A 23,738-nucleotide genomic window follows, 5' to 3' on the forward strand; every position below is an offset into this window, starting at 1 on the left:
CTGATCAGCTGATGTAGGTGCAGAGTCTGATAACAACATTACATCACTACACTGTGTATACGGTGATTGTGTGGTGCTGAAGTAGGATAACATGTGGTTATCAGATTAACAACACTGATCAGCTGATGTAGGTACAGAGTCTGATAACAACATTACATCACTACACTGTGTATACGGTGATTGTGTAGAGTTGAAGTAGGATAACATGTGGTTATCAGATTATCAACACTGATCAGCTGATGTAGGTGCAGAGTAACATCAATACATCACTACACTGTGTATACGGTGATTGTGTAGAGTTGAAGTAGGATAACATGTGGTTATCAGATTAACAACACTGATCAGCTGATGTAGGTACAGAGTCTGATAACAACATTACATCACTACACTGTGTATACGGTGATTGTGTAGAGTTGAAGTAGGATAACATATGGTTATCAGATTAACAACACTGATCAGCTGATGTAGGTGCAGAGTCTGATAACAACATTACATCACTACACTGTGTATACGGTGATTGTGTCGAGCTGAAGTAGGATAACATGTGGTTATCAGATTAACAACACTGATCAGCTGATGTAGGTGCAGAGTCTGATAACAACATTACATCACTACACTGTGTATACAGTGATTGTGTGGTGCTGGAGTAGGATAACATGTGGTTATCAGATTAACAACACTGATCAGCTGATGTAGGTGCAGAGTCTGATAACAACATTACATCACTACACTGTGTATACGGTGATTGTGTCGAGCTGAAGTAGGATAACATGTGGTTATCAGATTAACAACAATGATCAGCTGATGTAGGTGCAGAGTCTGATAACAACATTACATCACTACACTGTGTATACGGTGATTGTGTCGAGCTGAAGTAGGATAACATGTGGTTATCAGATTAACAACACTGATCAGCTGATGTAGGTACAGAGTCTGATAACAACATTACATCACTACACTGTGTATACGGTGATTGTGTAGAGTTGAAGTAGGATAACATGTGGTTATCAGATTAACAACACTGATCAGCTGATGTAGGTACAGAGTCTGATAACAACATTACATCACTACACTGTGTATACGGTGATTGTGTAGAGTTGAAGTAGGATAACATATGGTTATCAGATTAACAACACTGATCAGCTGATGTAGGTGCAGAGTCTGATAACAACATTACATCACTACACTGTGTATACGGTGATTGTGTGGTGCTGAAGTAGGATAACATGTGGTTATCAGATTAACAACACTGATCAGCTGATGTAGGTACAGAGTCTGATAACAACATTACATCACTACACTGTGTATACAGTGATTGTGTGGTGCTGGAGTAGGATAACATGTGGTTATCAGATTAACAACACTGATCAGATGATGTAGGTGCAGAGTCTGATAACAACATTACATCACTACACTGTGTATACGGTGATTGTGTGGTGCTGGAGTAGGATAACATGTGGTTATCAGATTAACAACACTGATCAGCTGATGTAGGTGCAGAGTCTGATAACAACATTACATCACTACACTGTGTATACAGTGATTGTGTGGTGCTGGAGTAGGATAACATGTGGTTATCAGATTAACAACACTGATCAGCTGATGTAGGTGCAGAGTCTGATAACAACATTACATCACTACACTGTGTATACGGTGATTGTGTCGAGCTGAAGTAGGATAACATGTGGTTATCAGATTAACAACACTGATCAGCTGATGTAGGTGCAGAGTCTGATAACAACATTACATCACTACACTGTGTATACGGTGATTGTGTCGAGCTGAAGTAGGATAACATGTGGTTATCAGATTAACAACACTGATCAGCTGATGTAGGTGCAGAGTCTGATAACAACATTACATCACTACACTGTGTATACAGTGATTGTGTGGTGCTGAAGTAGGATAACATGTGGTTATCAGATTAACAACACTGATCAGCTGATGTAGGTGCAGAGTCTGATAACAACATTACATCACTACACTGTGTATACGGTGATTGTGTGGAGCTGAAGTAGGATAACATGTGGTTATCAGATTAACAACACTGATCAGCTGATGTAGGTGCAGAGTCTGATAACAACATTACATCACTACACTGTGTATACGGTGATTGTGTCGAGCTGAAGTAGGATAACATGTGGTTATCAGATTAACAACACTGATCAGCTGATGTAGGTGCAGAGTCTGATAACAACATTACATCACTACACTGTGTATACGGTGATTGTGTCGAGCTGAAGTAGGATAACATGTGGTTATCAGATTAACAACACTGATCAGCTGATGTAGGTGCAGAGTCTGATAACAACATTACATCACTACACTGTGTATACAGTGATTGTGTGGTGCTGAAGTAGGATAACATGTGGTTATCAGATTAACAACACTGATCAGCTGATGTAGGTGCAGAGTCTGATAACAACATTACATCACTACACTGTGTATACGGTGATTGTGTGGTGCTGAAGTAGGATAACATGTGGTTATCAGATTAACAACACTGATCAGCTGATGTAGGTGCAGAGTCTGATAACAACATTACATCACTACACTGTGTATACGGTGATTGTGTCGAGCTGAAGTAGGATAACATGTGGTTATCAGATCAACAACACTGATCAGCTGATGTAGGTGCAGAGTCTGATAACAACATTACATCACTACACTGTGTATACAGTGATTGTGTGGTGCTGAAGTAGGATAACATGTGGTTATCAGATTAACAACACTGATCAGCTGATGTAGGTACAGAGTCTGATAACAACATTACATCACTACACTGTGTATACGGTGATTGTGTGGTGCTGAAGTAGGATAACATATGGTTATCAGATTAACAACACTGATCAGCTGATGTAGGTGCAGAGTCTGATAACAACATTACATCACTACACTGTGTATACGGTGATTGTGTGGTGCTGAAGTAGGATAACATATGGTTATCAGATTAACAACACTGATCAGCTGATGTAGGTGCAGAGTCTGATAACAACATTACATCACTACACTGTGTATACGGTGATTGTGTCGAGCTGAAGTAGGATAACATGTGGTTATCAGATTAACAACACTGATCAGCTGATGTAGGTGCAGAGTCTGATAACAACATTACATCACTACACTGTGTATACAGTGATTGTGTGGTGCTGAAGTAGGATAACATATGGTTATCAGATTAACAACACTGATCAGCTGATGTAGGTGCAGAGTCTGATAACAACATTACATCACTTCACTGTGTATACGGTGATTGTGTGGTGCTGAAGTAGGATAACATATGGTTATCAGATTAACAACACTGATCAGCTGATGTAGGTGCAGAGTCTGATAACAACATTACATCACTACACTGTGTATACGGTGATTGTGTGGTGCTGAAGTAGGATAACATGTGGTTATCAGATTAACAACACTGATCAGCTGATGTAGGTGCAGAGTCTGATAACAACATTACATCACTACACTGTGTATACGGTGATTGTGTGGTGCTGAAGTAGGATAACATGTGGTTATCAGATTAACAACACTGATCAGCTGATGTAGGTGCAGAGTCTGATAACAACATTACATCACTACACTGTGTATACGGTGATTGTGTGGTGCTGAAGTAGGATAACATGTGGTTATCAGATTAACAACACTGATCAGCTGATGTAGGTGCAGAGTCTGATAACAACATTACATCACTACACTGTGTATACGGTGATTGTGTGGTGCTGAAGTAGGATAACATGTGGTTATCAGATTAACAACACTGATCAGCTGATGTAGGTGCAGAGTCTGATAACAACATTACATCACTACACTGTGTATACGGTGATTGTGTCGAGCTGAAGTAGGATAACATGTGGTTATCAGATTAACAACACTGATCAGCTGATGTAGGTGCAGAGTCTGATAACAACATTACATCACTACACTGTGTATACAGTGATTGTGTGGTGCTGAAGTAGGATAACATATGGTTATCAGATTAACAACACTGATCAGCTGATGTAGGTGCAGAGTCTGATAACAACATTACATCACTACACTGTGTATACGGTGATTGTGTGGTGCTGAAGTAGGATAACATATGGTTATCAGATTAACAACACTGATCAGCTGATGTAGGTGCAGAGTCTGATAACAACATTACATCACTACACTGTGTATACGGTGATTGTGTGGTGCTGAAGTAGGATAACATGTGGTTATCAGATTAACAACACTGATCAGCTGATGTAGGTACAGAGTCTGATAACAACATTACATCACTACACTGTGTATACAGTGATTGTGTGGTGCTGGAGTAGGATAACATGTGGTTATCAGATTAACAACACTGATCAGATGATGTAGGTGCAGAGTCTGATAACAACATTACATCACTACACTGTGTATACGGTGATTGTGTGGTGCTGGAGTAGGATAACATGTGGTTATCAGATTAACAACACTGATCAGCTGATGTAGGTGCAGAGTCTGATAACAACATTACATCACTACACTGTGTATACAGTGATTGTGTGGTGCTGGAGTAGGATAACATGTGGTTATCAGATTAACAACACTGATCAGCTGATGTAGGTGCAGAGTCTGATAACAACATTACATCACTACACTGTGTATACGGTGATTGTGTGGTGCTGAAGTAGGATAACATGTGGTTATCAGATTAACAACACTGATCAGCTGATGTAGGTGCAGAGTCTGATAACAACATTACATCACTACACTGTGTATACGGTGATTGTGTCGAGCTGAAGTAGGATAACATGTGGTTATCAGATCAACAACACTGATCAGCTGATGTAGGTGCAGAGTCTGATAACAACATTACATCACTACACTGTGTATACGGTGATTGTGTGGAGCTGAAGTAGGATAACACGTGGTTATCAGATTAACAACACTGATCAGCTGATGTAGGTGCAGAGTCTGATAACAACATTACATCACTACACTGTGTATACGGTGATTGTGTGGAGCTGAAGTAGGATAACATGTGGTTATCAGATTAACAAAACTGATCAGCTTATATAGATAACTGCTGAAAGCGTGATAACAACATAACAGCAAAATATTACAGTAGTGATTTAGTTTATGATTTCACCTAAATACATATGACAAGTTTTTCATCACCATCTTCATTTATTTCTTAACCTGAAAATTGAGACTATTATTATGTCACAATTAATTATTCTATTTTAAATATATTTTGCTTTAAACAGAGTTACTTTTAAGTGGAAAAACATATTTCCTAGGTTGGCTTAGGTAGTTTTATGCTACGATATTTATATTTTGATAATTTACCCAGCTTAAACATTTTTGGTACTGATTTTTGTAATTTTATTCTTGGTTATTTACTGATTTATAGGGTCATCATTTTTCCTTTTTACAAATAACATTTTATTTGTTTTTGTTATTATTTGTTTTTTGTGAAGGAATTTTTTATGAACCTTGTTTATTCAAAGACTTCAGTTTACGGATACCAAGTTTTACCTGAATTTACTCAAAGACACTGTTTTAGAACAGTGATGTTTAAAATCTCAATCATCATTACATAGAGAATGTATAAATTACTAAATCAATTGTTGAATGCTCTAGCTAGCAAAATTACATCAATTGTACCTAATATTTTCGTAACCTAATAAAGTGTATGATAAGTATTCTTATTTATCTGCTCGAGATAGATCGTTTCCCGCCAAAGGGAAATATATGCTTCACTTCACTTGCTCGACAGAGATATATGCCTCCAGTCGCCAACTCTGCATCTAATACAACTTTACCTTTATAAATATTAAACCTTATCACTCTGAGAAGCTTTCCTACGAATAATACGTCAAAACTAGTTCGTTTCTTCTAGCTATGATCTAAAAACACGTATTGCGAAATAATTAGATTTGGTTTAAGTTATACTTTTTTAGATACAAACATTGCCTCTGTAACAGAGTCAATTGTTACTCATTATAGGGTAATGTTAATAGGGACTACACACAGAAAAAAACTTACCATCCAATGTAAAATTTTGAGTTCCAACGTCATATAATCTGTGGAGATGGTCTACCACCTGTGTCAAGTAATAAATCAGCTGTTGGAATGGGTTTTAATTAAATATTCAACCCGATACACTTGTATCCTCTGGTAAGATGGCATTGAACTTTATATTTTTACTCAGCTTAAAGTTTTTACATTGAATGGAAAATCTTCTATGTGTATAGTCAATAATACAAAGTTGTTTAAACTGTTTAAAGTTTATTTTTTTATATTTGTCTTTTTGCTTATTAACTGCTCATCTATATATATAAAAGGCAAAGCCCTCACTGACTCACTCACTCATTCATCACTAATTCTCCCACTTCCCATTTAACTACGCTGAAATTTGGTACACTGATTCTTTAGCCATTAAATAGGAAAACTAAGTTGTTTTTATTCTGATCGGACTCTCGGGCTCCGCCCCAGTGGCTCTGGAGTTTCCCATGTTAACCTTATGAGTACTAATATTTAATTGGAATTAATTAATCTTAACGGCTGTTTCAATTAAACAAATTGGTTCTGTTCTATGATGTTCAATAGCATTAAAGTTACAAGGATTACCAACAGGGTGCAGCACTATAATTTTTTTAAATTTATGACACAGCTAATTTGCAACCAAAAGGTGAGTGAGCGTAGCGAACGAACTTCAACCTTGAGGCGAGTTAGCGTAGCGAACGAGCTAATCTGAAGGCAAGTGAGCGCAGCGAACGAGCTCTAACCTAAAGGTGAGTGAGCGTAGCGAACGAACTTCAACCAGGACGTGATTGATCCATGCGAACGAGCTGTTTATTCCATTGTCTGTGGTAAAACGGGGCAAAGCCCGCGGGTACAGCTAGTAAATCATAAAGCAAACCTACTATTTATCTATATATTTATATATCTATATATCTATATTTATCTATAAGCACTCTAAGTATATTCAATAATAGCCATATCTGTCATCACTCAACGACGACACTACAGAAATACATGTTGTAAATGCAACACATATTTTGTAATACCCTATTGTATAACATATATAAGTATGTAATTTTGTAAAGCGATGTTAAATGTTTAGGTCAATTGTAAAACTCAGGGATAGGTAAATTTGTAACAGCCTATGTAGGATCATTGTCTAAAGACTGGTTAGTCAAAAAAAATATAAAACACTAATTTAATGTAGGTTTGGATTACGAATAACGTGCAAAAATTTTAACGCGTTATTTCAGTGTATTTTGTACGTTAGTTTCCCTAGTAGTGAGAAATCCAACCATTAAAAATTCGCCCGCGGTGTTGGAGTTCATCTGATTAGTTCTCATCGGAAATGCATATTCCCGATTGTATTATCCAAGCAAAACAAATTCGAACTTTGCGCTTCGGCGTACCTGGAAATTGCCTAATTTGCTTTGGTTGGCGTGAAACAAATATTTACGACGAAATTAATATTTTCACCGTAAAATCTAGAGGTTAAAAATACTTAATTTAACACTGTAAACAAACTTAATTAGTCTAGTAGCTGATTAAAAATGGAAGCATAAATAAAAGAAGAATGATTTCTTGCTCAAATCTAAAAGGCTGTGATGATTTTTGGATTAGGCAGTGATGAAATCCACCAATCTAAGACATTTTTTTATATATTGTTTTTCTTTTAGACGTTTTGTGTATCTACGTTTTGTGGACTTTAAAAATCGGAAAATATTCAAAGTCTTTGTACATGCACTACGTAATCAAGGAGTGAGCTGTACTGGTGGTAGAACGCTCGGTTTTGGTGCCCGAGGTCCCGGGTTCAAATCCCTCCAATCTCCATTGGGTTAATGCTATAACCCTCTAGGACTAGCTTGAAGTCATGAGTAAAGCAGTTCCGGACTAGTAGAGTCCTAGGATGAGAAGATGGGACATAGAAAAGTGCTGACAGTACTTAATTGGTGAGTGAGCTGGTCTAGTGGGAACACATGGGGCTACGGTCCTTAAGGTCCCTGGTTCAATCCTTACCAATCACAAATTGCTTTTAAGTATGTGACAAAGCCATGGATTCTCGTAGACTAGCCTAAAAAAGTGCAAATTATTTTGAGCTAGAGTCTAGTGTTTTAGAATAATAGGTCAGGACTACTAAAATGTTTCGAGCTAGAGACTAGTATCCTAGAATAAGAGGTAAGGACATAAAAAATAATTAAAATAAACGTTATAGTAGCCTAAACTGAAGAATCGTGCTCAAGAAAATAAACGCCAATGGTATTGTGTTTCCATTTTACGGAACTCCGGACAGAAATGTTCCCTTAAATAAGAGCAGCCTTAGTTTCAAATCACATAGGGCTCACGCTATCCGGATAGTCTATTGTAATGCTACCTTAGAAGCCATGTTCGTACCCACCAATACTTGAAATGTTTCCCGTCACGCACATGTTAGCCACGTGTTTTATATCTAGATTGATTCAGAACGTTTGTAGGTAGTGGTAGTTTGGTTGTATTATTTTTTTAACGACAGGACCTGTGTGCCAATCGTACAGAACTGTTCAACATTTAGGTTAAACACTATCACTTGTTCAAAAATTAACAAAAAACTTTACTGATGATTAAATTCATAATTTTGTTTCAGATTTCAAATGAAGAGCTAAGCAGATAACAGACGGTAAGTTAATATTTTCTGTGGGGTTTTTTCTGAACCTAAACTTTATTTATTTTAACAAAATAGGTAACTTTAAGATTGTTTTTGGTCCATTATGAAGTAAGTGGAACTTGGTGATATTAAACATTGATTTCAGTTACATCATTGAGTAAGTAGTTTTGATTTTCTACTACTTTATTTCAAAACACTAATGAAAAGGCTTAATTTTGTTTATCATTGATGACATTATATGATTATTTATTCATTTATAGAGCTGCGTATAACATTGTATTGTGATTAACAGTTTTCTAAGTGGTAGTGAATCTATTTTTTTGGTTTTAGATCAACTCCAGGAAAATAAAGTTATACATATTATATTATTTATTAGAAAATACTTTTTAACATTATTAAAAAAATATATATAGTTTTTGGGATTTATTTATCATTATTAATATTGTTAATATTAGAAATTTAAATCATCACTAAAATACTTAATGTCGAAGTAAGTAGTACATTTTGTTTATTTAGCTTTGTATTTTGCTTAGGTTAAATTTTGCTGTTTAAAATGGTTGAATCAATTTAATTTGTTCAAAATAACTAAACTTAAATTAAAAGCATTTAATAATTTGATCACTGCATTTTATAACTACTGCAAATTTATCCAAGCAACTGTTCTTTGACTGTATTTTATAGTCGTGAACCTCTTGGAACAAAGCAAACTCAATATGTAAACTTTGCACTTAGACGACCAAAATTTGTGACAAGTTGATTTACAGCCTCTTCCAACCCCCCCCCCCCACCACTTTTTCAGTTGGGGAATTGTGTTTTTACAAACCAATTTATTCAATTCTAAAAGTAATTTTTGAAAAGTGTCAAATACACTCTACTAGCTTTTAGAAGTAAAGCACGACACTGTTGAAAAACTTAATTTATTTATTCCTCCAAACAATTTTAAATCAAAATTCCCCGCAATTGCGAACCTGCCGATCAAGCAAATTCCAATTAATAGGCTAAATCTTTGCTAAAATATTTCCTCAAAATTCTCAGATATATTTCTATTTAAATTATAATTTTATTGAGTATGTATGTTTGCCACTACAGTGTATTTATACACACACATATATGTATTTATGTACACATATATGTATTTATATACTACAGTGTAGTAGTATTTATTGAAAATCAATAGCAAATTTCTTTTTCAAAATTTCGGTTTCTTAAAACAAGCAGAGTACAAAAATTTATTTATTCTACTTAAGAACAACATGGGAATATTATAACCTTACAGTTGTTTGTCAAATCCTCCACAACCATTAGACGTACAGAAACTCAATATTACCCAGTTTTGTTTGTCTTTTGAGCTCAAAAAACAGTTTATAAAGAAAATGAAAATGCTTTCAATAAATATTTATAAAGGCTTATATTTAATCAAGAACCTTTGGGCAAGTCTGTAACTTAAAAATTAAATGTTTTGAACCGTTCTATGAAACATTTACAAACAAAACGTTTTCATATATTTCTCATATTGTACTTATGACAACATATTATACGAACGACAAATTGTGGAGAAATGTTGTATTTGTGAAGTCTTGCTGCATAGAAGATATTTCTCAAGAATATTTGCAGTGAGATTAAAACTCCTCTTTTGATACAACAAGCATACGACTGCATTTTTCATAGATGTTAGGTATAAGTATTTTTTTCTGATTATATACCTTACAATATGGAAAAACTTAGTTATTTTAATATTTTTTTCTTTTAATTAAAAACATATTAATTTTTAAACTATGTAAAAAGCTTGTGAATGTAAAAATGAAAATGTATTATACTAAATTAAAAATTTCCTAAAATATTATTACTGGCTTCATACATAAATATATTTGCAGTTGCGATGATTTTTAATATCCTTGTATTACTCTTTGATCAGCTGTTCTGGTTACCAGGCAAATTAAATTTGTTTATTTTTGTGTTACTCTTTAATGTTTGTTATACTCAAATAAAGCCTCATAGTTTGTATAAGATTTATTTATCACTAGCTGTACCCGCGGGCTTTGCCCTGTTTAACTTCATATTCGTATTTGCATGCCTCAATCACGTCCTGGTTGAACGTGATTGAGAGCACTAAATGTCACGTGATATTTCCTGGTTGAAGTTCGTTCGCTACGCTCACTCACCTTTAGGTTGGAGCTCGTTCGCTGCGCTCACTTGCCTTCAGGTTGAAGTTCGTTCTCTACGCTCACTCAACTATTGTTTGCAAATTAGCTGTTGTTATAAATTAAAAAAAAATATATAGTGCTGCACCCTGTTGGTAATCCTTGTAACTTTAAAGCTATTGAACATCATAGAACAGAACCAATTTGTTTAATTGAAACAGCTATTAAGATTCATTAATTCCTTTTAAATATGAAAAATCATAAGGTTAACATAGGAAACTCTAGAGCCACTGGGGCGGAGCCCGAGAGTCCGATCAGAATCAAAACTACGTAGTTTTCCTATTTAATGCCTATAGAATCAGTGTACCGAATTTCAGCCTCCTAGGTAAATGCGAAGTGGGAGAATTAGTGATGAGTGAGTGAGTGAGTGAGTGAGTCGGTGGGGGATTTGCCTTTTATATATATACATTTCAACAGCAGTGTTTATACAAATGATTAAATTAACTCATTAGTCATTGGAGATAACAAACATTGAGTAATAAGTATACGTGAAAATATTTCTCAAATATCGCTATCACTGTCTATCGACTCTAAATTGCTCCAAGCCCTGGAAACGGTACATTAATGGTACCTTCAGTGTTACCAAAAACCCCATAAAATAGCCTCGAACCGTTACAATTCAATTATCGTAAGTTATCGACGCTATAGTCTGCACCATTCTACGCTGAACACCTGCGCGCTGTAACGTGGTAACCAACTACTGCAATGAAACGAAGCTGAGACTATTACAGAGTTTCTATGACGCCGTGTAAGAATTTATGAAACTTGTAACATAAGATAAATTTGAATTTTGCTTATCAACCACAAATATGATAGAAAAAACACATACCGTCTGTAAAACCTCAATACTTATATTTGTTTATTGAACAATATTTGGCAGACACAGAACAATGTTCCTACAGTACTAGGTATCTTAGCTAAATTTGTAATAGCTGCAAATTAATGTACATACATAAGTAACTTATTGGTGCTGACGGTTAGTTATACACGAATATACTGTTAAAACAGATTAAATAAATACCTAAAACCCAAATTACCTAAATAACTTTGACTATTGAATTTATGCAAACAAATAAAAATTCATCAAAACAATATATATGAACTAAACAAAAATGTTGCTACATTTCATCTTTAACAATATTTCACCAAACGTATTTTTAATTTTCCTTTACAAGATTAAATGAACTCAATTCTACACTTTGAGTGCAGATTCAATTTAGTTTAGTGTTAACTTGCACTTGAAACCGTTATCCAGTGTTTGATTTGTTTTGGAGTAGCTGTTCTGGTGGTATAATGCAGAAATTCGTTCCGTGAGATCCTGGGTTCAAATCTCACCAATCACGAATGGATTTTGTCTCAGGTGTAATGTCACGACCTCCACTAGACCAAGCCTGGAAAAATGTAAGAAACAATTACGGACTTGAGCTCAGTGTCAAGAATAGAAAAAGTGTTTGATATGATAGAGTTGAGTTTGGTTGCATTAAACGTAGCCTAATTTAACATTTTTATTACTAATACAACAAATAGTAAAACAATTTTGGGAAATCTCAAATAATGGCTTTTTATATTTATGTATTTTTTTATACTTCAGGTTATATATTGTTTATATATATATCAGGTTATATCAGGTTTATATCAGGTTATATATATATATATATATATATTGTAGCTTTAAGTCGTTGCAGAAATTGTACACTACAAGGCTGCACCCTTTATTGGACCAGTAAGATTTACTAGGAAGTGGTACATTAATTTTTTTTTAAGTAACCAGCTGAATTTACTTGTTAATTTTACATTTTGTAGACTCCTCTTTTAAAGTTACATCATGGATAAACTATAGGTTAAAAATATCATTTATAGCAAGAATGGAATAAATCATTTTAAATTGTATAGAAAAGTACAAAACAAAGTTTAAATATTTTTTTCATTTCACAACTTTAATTAAAGTTTAGAATTAATATGCTAAATTAATGTAACTAAAAGAAGATTAAAGAACCTTTTTGCCCTGTTTTCATGTGACCATTTATTTTTCCTAACGATGCTTAAATTTATTATTTTAAATGTAGAATAGTGTTATACATATAATAAGCAGTGTGTAATGGATAAAGGTATGAAGAGAATCCCCAACAAGAGTGTAATTAAATTTTTTGTTATTGATTTTAATAACAAAAGAAAAGTAGCACACACACAATTGTGTGTATCACATTTTACACAAAATGACTGAAAACTAGTTAAGTAAATACAATCTTTTCATTTGGCCAGTTGAATCATTCCTGGTAATTCTTATATTTTCTCCCTATTTTGACCCACACAACTATGTTTCGGAGCTTGGCAGTTCATTTACGGGTCACCCTGTATATTTTATGTTAAAACATACCAATTACGTGGCAAAAGTTCAATTATTTCATACAAACTGATAATGAGAGCAAAACATTGCGTAATAATTATTTATAAAAACCCTGCTTTATTATTTTCGGATACAAAATTGTAATCTTTTTAAACAAAATGGCGTATTCGCTTACTAGCAACTATCAGTGGACGAAATGCAATGCCTTCACCTTTCGAGCTGCATCAAATACGCATGCCAGTACAACGGTAGACACTAAACTTGAAGGAGCAATTCTCTTTAGCCTGTGAACAACCTTTTATGGGTAAGCATTGAGAGCAACTATGATATTTTATAGAGGAATGTCAAACGTTGCAATAAATTTTGAACCCTAATTCTTTCAGAAATGAGGTGTTGCACTATTTTTTTACTATAAGGACCATAACGCATTAATTTTAATCAAACCTGGCTTTTTTCTTAAATCCGATTTTTCGTAATTTTTTAGTTTTAAAATGAGTTACAATTACTAAAATCTTATTTATTTCAGGAATACTGTAGAATGTGTACCATTTTGTTCAGAATTTAAAGGACTAACATAATAGTTTTCTTTTTCCAAAATCGTTCGTTTCTTTTCCGAAAAAGTCAGATTTTTACGTTATTTTTTATTTTGGGTGCCTACATACCAAATTTCATCAAAATTGGACTACAGGTGTGGTCTGTAGCTCTGTACACATCCACACATACAAACACACACACAAACACAGACATCACTTCGAAAACCACTTTTTATTTGGTTCAGGGGGGCCCGAAACGGATATCTTCACTCAAAACTCAAACTCGAAAATTTTGACGAAAACAATACTTTCTCCATATACCATGGTATAGGGGGAGAAAGTAAAAGTAGACATAAAGGACTTGTCTATTAATCATCACATCACAATACTTTTTTGTATAGGGAATATATCATTACTCATAAGTTATATCAACTTATTTTACCTTAATGTACTTATTTTGGTTTTTAATTGTTTGTTAGATATTAGATGACGAAAGCTGTAAGAGAAAAACAGTTTTATAAAATTGACTTAACGCTTGAACCAATAAAGACAATTTTATTTAATTATTTATTTATTTATTTTATCAAACCATTTATACAAAGAATAGACAGTTTGGGACTACAATTTCGAAGGGTTCTTGAAAACTAAGGAATCTATGGCTGTATTCTAAGATTCGAGCTGACCAGTTTTAATCAAACATAAAATCCCTTCTTGAAATTGAACATGCATTGTTAGTTGGGTTATTATCACATATCTATATGAGTACCATTTGCACACAAAGATTTCAAAAACGGCTCCTATGATTTCCTCCAAATTGTTAGAAAAATCTTATTTTAGGCTAAAAACCATATCCATGCTTTGCTCTGTTAAGGGAAAATTCGTTTACCGTAAATACCTAAAATTAAATGTTAATATTTTTAACATTATTCTTATAAACTGTCAAGTAGCTATGGCAGTTTTACGAAAATGTAAATAAATGCATTGTAACATAATTATGCTTGTAACAAAACATCTACAGTACAATAGCAAAACACTAAATACAGTTCAAAAGAAAAGGACATTCCTATGGATGCTATTGAGCATTGATTATACAATACACTTGGGGTGTCTCATTATTACCGCAAAGTATTATACACCAATATTGAACTAAAAGTTTCGAGGAAGAGCCAAGAACGTTTTGTAGTTATTCACGATGAACCGGACCACATGAATGGGCGCGTTCTTCCACGATCCCATTATTAGTTGCGACGTTCCGCAATCCCAGTTACTAACACATCACTCATACTTTTTTATGAAGCTTATTGTAGAAATATTCAATATTATAGATTGGTCGTGCATAAGAACAAGGGAATGTATATCTAAGACAAATTGACTTTAGAACTAAATTAATGGCAGGAAAACTGAATACCCCCGTCGCAGCAAACCTGCATACTAAGCGAATTTCCATTTACCCGGCTTGATTTCTACTAAAATATTCCCTATAAATTTTCAGATTTATTTCCTATTTAAATAACATTAATTTTAGTGAGTAGTTAGGTTTGCTGCTACGGGGAAGATGTTGAGATGTGTTTTTTTCAATTGAAATATTGATAGCTTAGTATGAAATAAACCAAATTGCCAAATTTGATTAAAATATATCCATAAACAAGCAAACTAGTACAGTTTATTTATTCTCCATAAGAATAACATGGGAATTTTAAATTTACAATTTTTTAAATTTTCTCCTTAGTCAATGAACATTCAAAAAGACTTCAATATACTAAATTATTTGTTTTTTTAAGCTCTTCATAATGGTCTAGAAAGAAATTTAGAAATTTTAAGTGTTTAGGGTCTAAAATGAGAAAAACCCATTTTTACCCCATTAAACCCCCCATAAACCCCTAATCCCATGGTCCGAATATGCTGGTTCGCGAACTCGTTCGAATAAATGTAGGTTTACACGTTTGTACCAAATTTCATCAAAATCGGATCAATTTTGCTCGAGTTATCGCGCTAACGGACACTTATATATGTGAATTTGAACGGATGGTGTTTTTGGCCTCTGGGGACCTCAAAACGAAAAAGTAAATCGGTCCCGGGTCTAGGTCTTACCATGAGACCTACGGTAATAGCTTATTCCCTATATGGGAAATTCGCTAAAATGAAGATGATTTACGGGTAAAACTAATAAGTTATATGTTTTGAAAGGTTAACTAGAGTTCCAAATCAATATTTGTTGCGAAAAATATTTGTTTGATTTAAGTAAGACTTATTCTAAATGTTGTTTACTACATAAACTAATCTCTTGACGTTCAAGTCACATAAGGCTATGATATTTTTGTCTTGCAAACCTCTAAAATTTAGCCCATGAATGTATATATCCTGAATCCATGTCTTATTCTTAGTGTTTATGTGCAGTTTTTAAAACTTTTTCTTGTTTATGTTTACACTAAATTTTAATACATTTCTAAGAGTAGATTTATTAGTGGAATTCATTGGTTTCAATAATATTTTTTGCAAGTAAGCATCGATCATCTACAGGTAAAGTGTAAGAAAGAGCCATGTGGCCCAAACTTTTGCCTGTCTAAATAAAAAATATAATTTTATAAAATTGTGTTGTTTTCAATCACTTGAGACGACAAGATTGTTAACAAAATGTTGACTATATTTGACACTATCATGGAAATTGTACATTTGTAGTCAAAATGTATTTTATTTCTTAACCTCATGGACAAAATGAAACAAATTTTGAAAAATTTTACTTTTTATGTTGAGAATTTTGAATTTCATTGCTGGGCAAATCCTCGACAGAAACTTCAGCCAGTTCTAAGAGGTCAATGTTCAATGCCTCTTTGGTTTATTTTAATTGAAGGAACAATTTTTGACCAAAATTTGATATTATTTCTGTTGCTATAGTCTCAAATTGTAAGCTATATAATATTAACAAAGTTGAAATGTACGTGAGAGAATGAGATTCTAGTGATAAAAGTTGGTAGTTGATGGTTCATGACGCAAATCAACATATGGCGAAAAGTGTTTCACAAGGAAATGTGGTAGAAAATTACGAACATTATCATTAATATTTGGCTGTGTGACATTAGCATCGGCGTTTTAGTAGACCTTACTTCTGTTTGAAATCAGCGCACGAAAATGCTCTTCTTACTAATATTCTGCGTAAGTTAAAGTTTTGTATTAATTTTATTCATATATAGTTATTTTTATTTATTGGGTAATAATAAGTGTTTGTTTAACTGATGGTATTAGTTTTAACAGCATTTGACATAAAATATTAGTTAGTTAATTGCATAAAAACATAGTAAATATGGTATGGGTGAAAAACCAAGTTGATCAAACAATAATTGAAATATTTTGATGATTTTTTTGTTAAAACAGCTTACACATAATTGTACATGTTATATTTCCATAAAGTTTATTTAATTATTAGGTATGCTGGTTTTTTAAAAGATGAATGTTATATATTAGATCTAACCATATCGTAAGGTACAAAAATTTATATTCCAGATATAATTTTCAAACTCCAAAATAAATCAAATTGTTATGTGTTGTAATGGGTTATATTTTGCAAATCTTTACAAACAAAAAATAGAACAAATTAATATTCATAACTCATATGTTTATAATGTTTTTTACAGACGTTCGCATTTTCTGATGCTTACGGTAAGTAATCATATTCTTGCAAAAATAAACAATCAATCTTATGAGTAATTGGTTACAGCATTGACAAAGGTTTTCTATGGTATTAGACAGTAGGGGAAATAAATAAATAAAAAATATTTTATTTTTACCCTCTGAAACTTATAAAATGGTTATAAAATACCTTTTGCTATCGTCAATTAACTATAGGTGTTTGGAAACTCTCTCCCGAAACTCGTTGGTCATATTCTTTAGGTCAAAACAAACAAAAAATATCATGTTAACATATGCCCTATCTCGCTTCGTTTTCCGTCTGTTGGTGTGTACGTATTTTTTAAATAACTTCCCATAACTTTGGAACCACTAGAGGTACCAACTTCAAACTTGGTACTTATATGATTACCAAAAGTAACTATATTTTTGAGAAGGATCAAGTTTCTACTTAGTACAATTTTAAAATGGTGGCCATTTTTATTTTTTAAAGCTTAATAACTAAAAAACCATAGAATTTATAAAAGATCACAAAGGACAAAAAGGATGAAAATTTAATTAACTTTACATAAATGTACAGTTTTTACAGGGGAATAACACAAATAACGGAGAAATTTTAATTGATATAAAGATAATACCTAATAATTTATTGAATTTGCCCAAATATTTTATTTTAACTATAGAAAATTTTATTTTTCTCTGTTATTTGTGTTAAGATCCTGTAAAAACTGTACATTTATGTAAATTGAATTAATTTACAATCTTTTTGTCATTTTTAAACTTTTTGGAAATTGATCCTTTTCAAAATGTAGTTGCTATACAAGTACCAAGTTTGAAGTTGGTACCTCTAGTGGTTCCAAAGTAATGGGAAGTTATATAAAACATACATTTACACTGATAGACGGAAAACGAAGCGAGATAGGGCATATGTTTACGTGGCATTTTTTGTTTGTTTTGACATAAGGAACATGGAGGGAATATCGAAATTCTGGGGGGATATACATTTGAAAATGCTACTTTGTAAACCCTTCCGGGGGTTTGAGCACAACACCTACAATGGTGCAAAACTTCAGATATTTAGCTAATCTAGAGGTGGGTGGACATTTATATCGCCAATGTGTCAGTTACATATGCGGATGTATAAAATATATATCCGTTTCCACGATAACTCAAGCAAAAATCCTCAGAATTTGATTAAATGTGGTACAAACGTGTAAACCAACATTTAATCCAAAGAGTTGGCGAACCAGCATGATCTGACCATTGGAACGGAGTTTTGTGGGAGGGGGGATATGAGTTTAAAAAGGTTTCTCATTTTTGACCCATAAAACGCAAAATTTTAGAATTTTTCTCTAAACCTTTTCAAAGAACTTAAAAAAATAACTTAGCTTAAGTGTTACTGTACAGAAACTGGTTAGGGAGAAAATTAAAATCTGCTTTATTTATAATTTACTAAAACCCCACTTTACTACCCTTTCTGAAGCATCAAACCTAGGTACTCGTTAACCCTGTTATTTAAATAGAGTAAAATGAAAATATAATCAGGCAAATGTGAATTTACTTAGTCTGCAAGTTTGCTGCGGTGGTTTTTTTTTTACCGTGGTCGATAGATTAATCTAGGCGTCTAAAGAGTCCTTAATGTTATACTGGATATACCGGGTGCTAAAAAACCCCGATCTATTTTCTGCAGCGCACTGTTCAGCGACAGGACGTCTGGGGGTGGTGGGGGTAGGCTCATTGGAAAGCCTCATTTGGAGAACACTTATCCGTAGTCAAAGGTGGTCATGTCATCAAGTCGTTTTTAAGAAGTAATGATCCAATCTTTGCAACTAATGTGGGAGTCCTGTGCAGTCTTTCATATGGATTTTTTATCTGTATGGATAAAAAAGTTAAACAGATTAATTCAAATTTTTCTGTAGAGATGAACTATTAAGATCAATATTCTGAGAGGTCAGACATGTTCAAATCAGCCACTTGCTTGTGCACGGGCCTACGAGGACTCTATCGAATGTTAGTTGTCTGGCGTCCGATCTGAATTTGGACGGCCAGTTAGCTTCTTTTTCAACGCTGAAGCCGTTGTTCTAAAGTTTGTTACCCACCACATGATTGTGCTAAGCGACAGAACCTCTCCATGTCGAGCTAATTGGAAGAAGGCACGGAACTGCCACTGAGTCTTAATGACTGAATCCTTTGAAATACGACTCAATAACAAACGTCCGTTGCTCAGGTGACCAGATGACTACAATGGCAGTGTGTAGGCTTTCCAACGAGCCTACCAGCACTACCCAGACGACCTGTCGCTAAACAGTGCGCTGCAGAAAATTGATCGGTTTTATCCTTACCCTGGATTTCTTGTCGCTTGAACCTTATATCAGTTATTTTTAGACACCCCTGGTGTAGACAAATAATTCTGCATTGAGACACATCTCTCTTGTACGTGAACTTACACTTCAATTAATTTCACTTTGCAAAACTCTGTAAAATCTGGCTAAAATATTTACCACACTATCCTAAATACCGTTCTCGTACTGTATTGGTTAATAAATTAAACTATCGATGTTCCTTTTCACCTTAAGTGCAACAGATGTGATATGAAACTTTCCAAAGATATATAACATTTTTATTCTGTTTTTCCAGTTATGTCGTTTCTTAACAATGTGAATAAAAAAGACCTAGACAAGGTTTCACTTACAAATTTGGGACCAAATGCGGCGTTGACTTGCTTCACGAAGACAATGACTAGCAACGGGAAATCTGCCGTACTATACTACGCAAAGCTGACTTATGTTAAAGATCTAAAAAAGAATCCAGTTTTGGTCGACTGGTATCTTGTTGATGACTGCGAAATCAAACAGGAAGGACAAGAAAGTATCATAGGAGTAACCTTAGCTTCAGCCTCGGACGTCAACGTGAAATACCGCACAAAGGATTTAAGCGTGCAAACCCAACTCTACAGGCTTAATACTAAAGAGTCGAGCTATGTTCGTATAGTCTATGCAAGTTGAAGGAAGTAGATGTAAAATATTTCGTTCAGTAAACCTTTGTCGAATGAAATTTGTTTGTCACTTGTTTATTTCCGAAAGAGTCCAGGGTTGAGTGCTAATTAACTGCCTAACAACTTTGACGAGGGTCATTTTAAAGCCTGAGGCTTGGTGGTGCAAGTGCCATGCCTTTATTTTTAACGTATTTTTGGCGTGTAGAATTAGGTTCTGTATAGCCCATCTCAATTTTTCTGACACCCTGTATAAATACATTATGAAGAACTTAAACTTGGACATAAAACCCTTTGGCCACAAAATCTACTAAGTTGCGGATGGTATGCCTACATTGAGTAACCAGTCCAGACTGTGAGAAATGGCTTCATCGTTTTAAGTAAAATTCTTTATAAAAGTTGTAATGTACCAATTTGTTCAAGCCAATGACGTTCAAGGATAATTACTTTGGATACAATTAAAAAATGTCTAAGCTGCAAAACAAGTTTTGTGAACGTTTGAAAGGTTTGTGACTTCACAAAAGGTCAAATTTTATATCAATCTTTCATCAGCAGCTAAAGCTTTCACTGATATTTGGTTGACTTTAATTTAAGGACTTATTTCTTTTCCAAAAATTAGACGATTATTTTTGCTGTAATATTGTAAACATTATTATATTAACAAAGTTAAAATGTAAAAAAAATTGAAACAATTGTTTTTAAAATAGGTGAAACTTGTCAAAATCGACGGTTAGTGTCAAAGCATATGTTAACTCATCAACGGAAAGTTAGGCGTAGTAGAGTATATTTCAAGTGAAGATGGCTTTTATTCTTGGTCTGTTAAAGACCTCCTCGTATATATGGTTGTGCGCCTTCATTGGCAACAAATAATACAATTGACATAGCAATGCGGCCAATGCAGTATTTAAAAAAAGAAAAAAATACTGTCAATTGGCTGTAACGTAAATATTGACTTTACATGCATTGTTAAACAACGTATCAACTTAAAGGATGATGTGATCTATTTGAAAAGGAATATGACCTTGCCGTCATGACAGTAGCTGCTTAAAAAAAATTTACCCTTCGTGCCTTTTTAACAGTCAAAATGTCGTGTTATCTTCGATTACTTTAACAACCCAGCAGTAGGCCACGGTCCTAAAAAAAGTTCCAGTGCATATAATTTGTCAAGATAGGTACAATTTTAGGCAAGATTTCTGTGTTTGGGTGTTATTAGACACGATAAGAGCAATAGACTTCTTCTGCAGATAAATAATCTGTTGGAGAAATATAAGCCAAATTGTAAATGTCACAATGCGAGTTCGAGGTTTTTGTAATTATATGGGTAAGTTACATAGTATTTTTTAGGCTGCTGCTCAGTGCACTTTAAGAAAATATTTTTAGAGATAAATTAGATAGTTTTTGTTGCTGAGTAGTGCTAGTAAACATGCACAACCCATTTCGTTTATCTAATAAGATTCAAAGACATATTACATTTGTTACCTCTAAAAGGAAAATGGCGGCTAAATTTCAAAGAACTAAATTTATATTTTTAACTGCCACAAAAAATAAAGGAATGTCTCCCATCAAAATATTTGTCTAATTCTTACCGTTTCCGATATCCCAATGGTGGCCCCCTTGAGTTGATCACCCTGTATGTACTTACGTCCGGAATCCCAACTCTATAGATTCAATGAGAAAGCGAAAGGCTATGTTCGTTTGCCTCATCTCCATTGACGATGGATGTACAACGTCTCAGTCAGTAAACCTTTTGTTGAATGAAATAGTGATTTTTATCACTCTGTAGTTCATTCCTGAAAATACCTTATTATGGTCAAAATCTATAAAGGGACAGATTAGCCAATAGGTCTTTTTGGCCTGGGCTGTCGGGCGTGAATCCAATTCCACTTTCTCCTCGGATGAAACAAATTGAAATAGTCAAATGTACAAGTTTTATCCGAAACTTAAATTGAATGACGCGAGAGCAGTTTTGTTACGGACTGTACTAACGACATCCAGTGCTAAATCACAAATGTCCCAATTTTAAAATAAGTCGAAATCTTTTACTTTTACAAAATGAAATATTTTACTTTTAAACTAGTAGTGTTGGGCGGTACATCCTCGATAAAAGGACCAGCCAAATGGAATCATTCGAGCCAATTCTAAGTTTGGTTGGTTTGGTTAGGTTATGACGGTTTAATTTAAAATTAAAACATTATGAAATTGAATTTGACCCATTTATAGTTTTATTTTATGAACAGAAATATTTTTTTCGGTTAAACCTTCATTTGATTTTTCATTGTTAGCAAGTCTGGTTAGTTTGGTTAGGTTATGATAGTTAAATTTTATAATAAAAAAATTTTTAAATAGGATTTGAGGTATTTATAATTTTATTTTATGAACAGAAAAATTTTTCGATTAATAAACCTTCATTAGATTTTTTCATTGTCAGCACGTTTGGTTGGTTTGGTTAGGTTATGACGGTTTAATTTCATAATAAAAAAATATAAAATTGAATTTGAGGCATTTATAATTTTAGTCTATGAACAAAAATAACTTTTCAATTACTAAACCTTCGTTATAGTCAATCAGAAGCCTCTAAATGACACTGTTGGCAAAATTAATCCTGAAAAACAAATTGTGCATCATTGGTTGATTAATTGAAGGACTCATTTTTGGCAAAAACTTGACAATCATTTCTGTTGCAATAGTCTTGGATTATAAACCGTATAATATTATCAAAGTTGAAACGTTAGAACTTTTGAGAGAATAAAATTCGAGGTCATAAAAGATAGCAGTTAATAGTGACGCAAATTAACATATGGCAAAAAGTGTTGCACAACGAAATATGGTAGACAATTACGAATAGTTTCACTAGTATTACGTTTGGCAGTGTTATATTAGCATTAGCTTTTTAGTACCTTACTTCTGTATGAATTGAGCTCACGAAAATGCTTATCTTACTTATAATTTGTGTAAGTAAATATTTTATATATATTTATTTAAAAAAAATAATTTACATTTCTAAGTTTTGTTTTATTACGTAGTTTATTCGTTTAACTGATTTGTATCACTTTTAACAAAATTATACATCGGTTCATTGCTTTAAAATACGATAAACGTTTTATATAGTGGAAAACAAGTTGATCAAACAATACTTGTAAAAGTTATTGTAATGTATTTGTTTCAAAGTTAATAATATTATTTTTTTTTACTGCTTACACATCACTTTACATGTTAGCTTCTATAAAGTTATTTAAGTTTATTTAGTTATGCATGTAATATGCTGATTTTTTAATAATCAAAAGTCTTTTAAATAAGACCTAAGTACCTGGTAAGGTGCAAAAATTTATATTTCATATTTATTTTCCACACTCCAAAAATGCACCCCGTTAAATCTTCTAAAACATTAAATTTTGTAAAACGTTATTAAAAAAAACTAGAAAAA

The 23,738-nt window shown here is 33.4% G+C and overlaps 1 protein-coding gene across 8 annotated transcripts in view; it reads left to right on the top strand.

The window, feature by feature from the left end:
- Window positions 1-23,738, top strand: part of LOC128993315 (octopamine receptor beta-2R-like) — a 273,858-nt gene that overhangs the window by 216,828 nt on the left and 33,292 nt on the right. For 6 of the 8 annotated variants that reach the window (XM_054417161.1, XM_054417135.1, XM_054417196.1 and 3 more), the window contains one exon: window positions 8,597-8,629. The gene's annotated coding sequence lies outside the window, so the exon portion shown is untranslated. Of the gene's footprint in view, window positions 1-8,596; window positions 8,630-17,330; window positions 17,356-23,738 lie in introns of all 8 variants that reach the window. The other 2 variants (XM_054417152.1, XM_054417170.1) reach the window with 1 other exon arrangement.

Source organism: Macrosteles quadrilineatus, unplaced genomic scaffold, assembly GCF_028750875.1.
Source record: "Macrosteles quadrilineatus isolate MER2022 unplaced genomic scaffold, UCM_ALF_1.0 Scaffold_1__1_contigs__length_201487025, whole genome shotgun sequence".
Classification (NCBI taxonomy): domain Eukaryota; kingdom Metazoa; phylum Arthropoda; class Insecta; order Hemiptera; family Cicadellidae; genus Macrosteles; species Macrosteles quadrilineatus.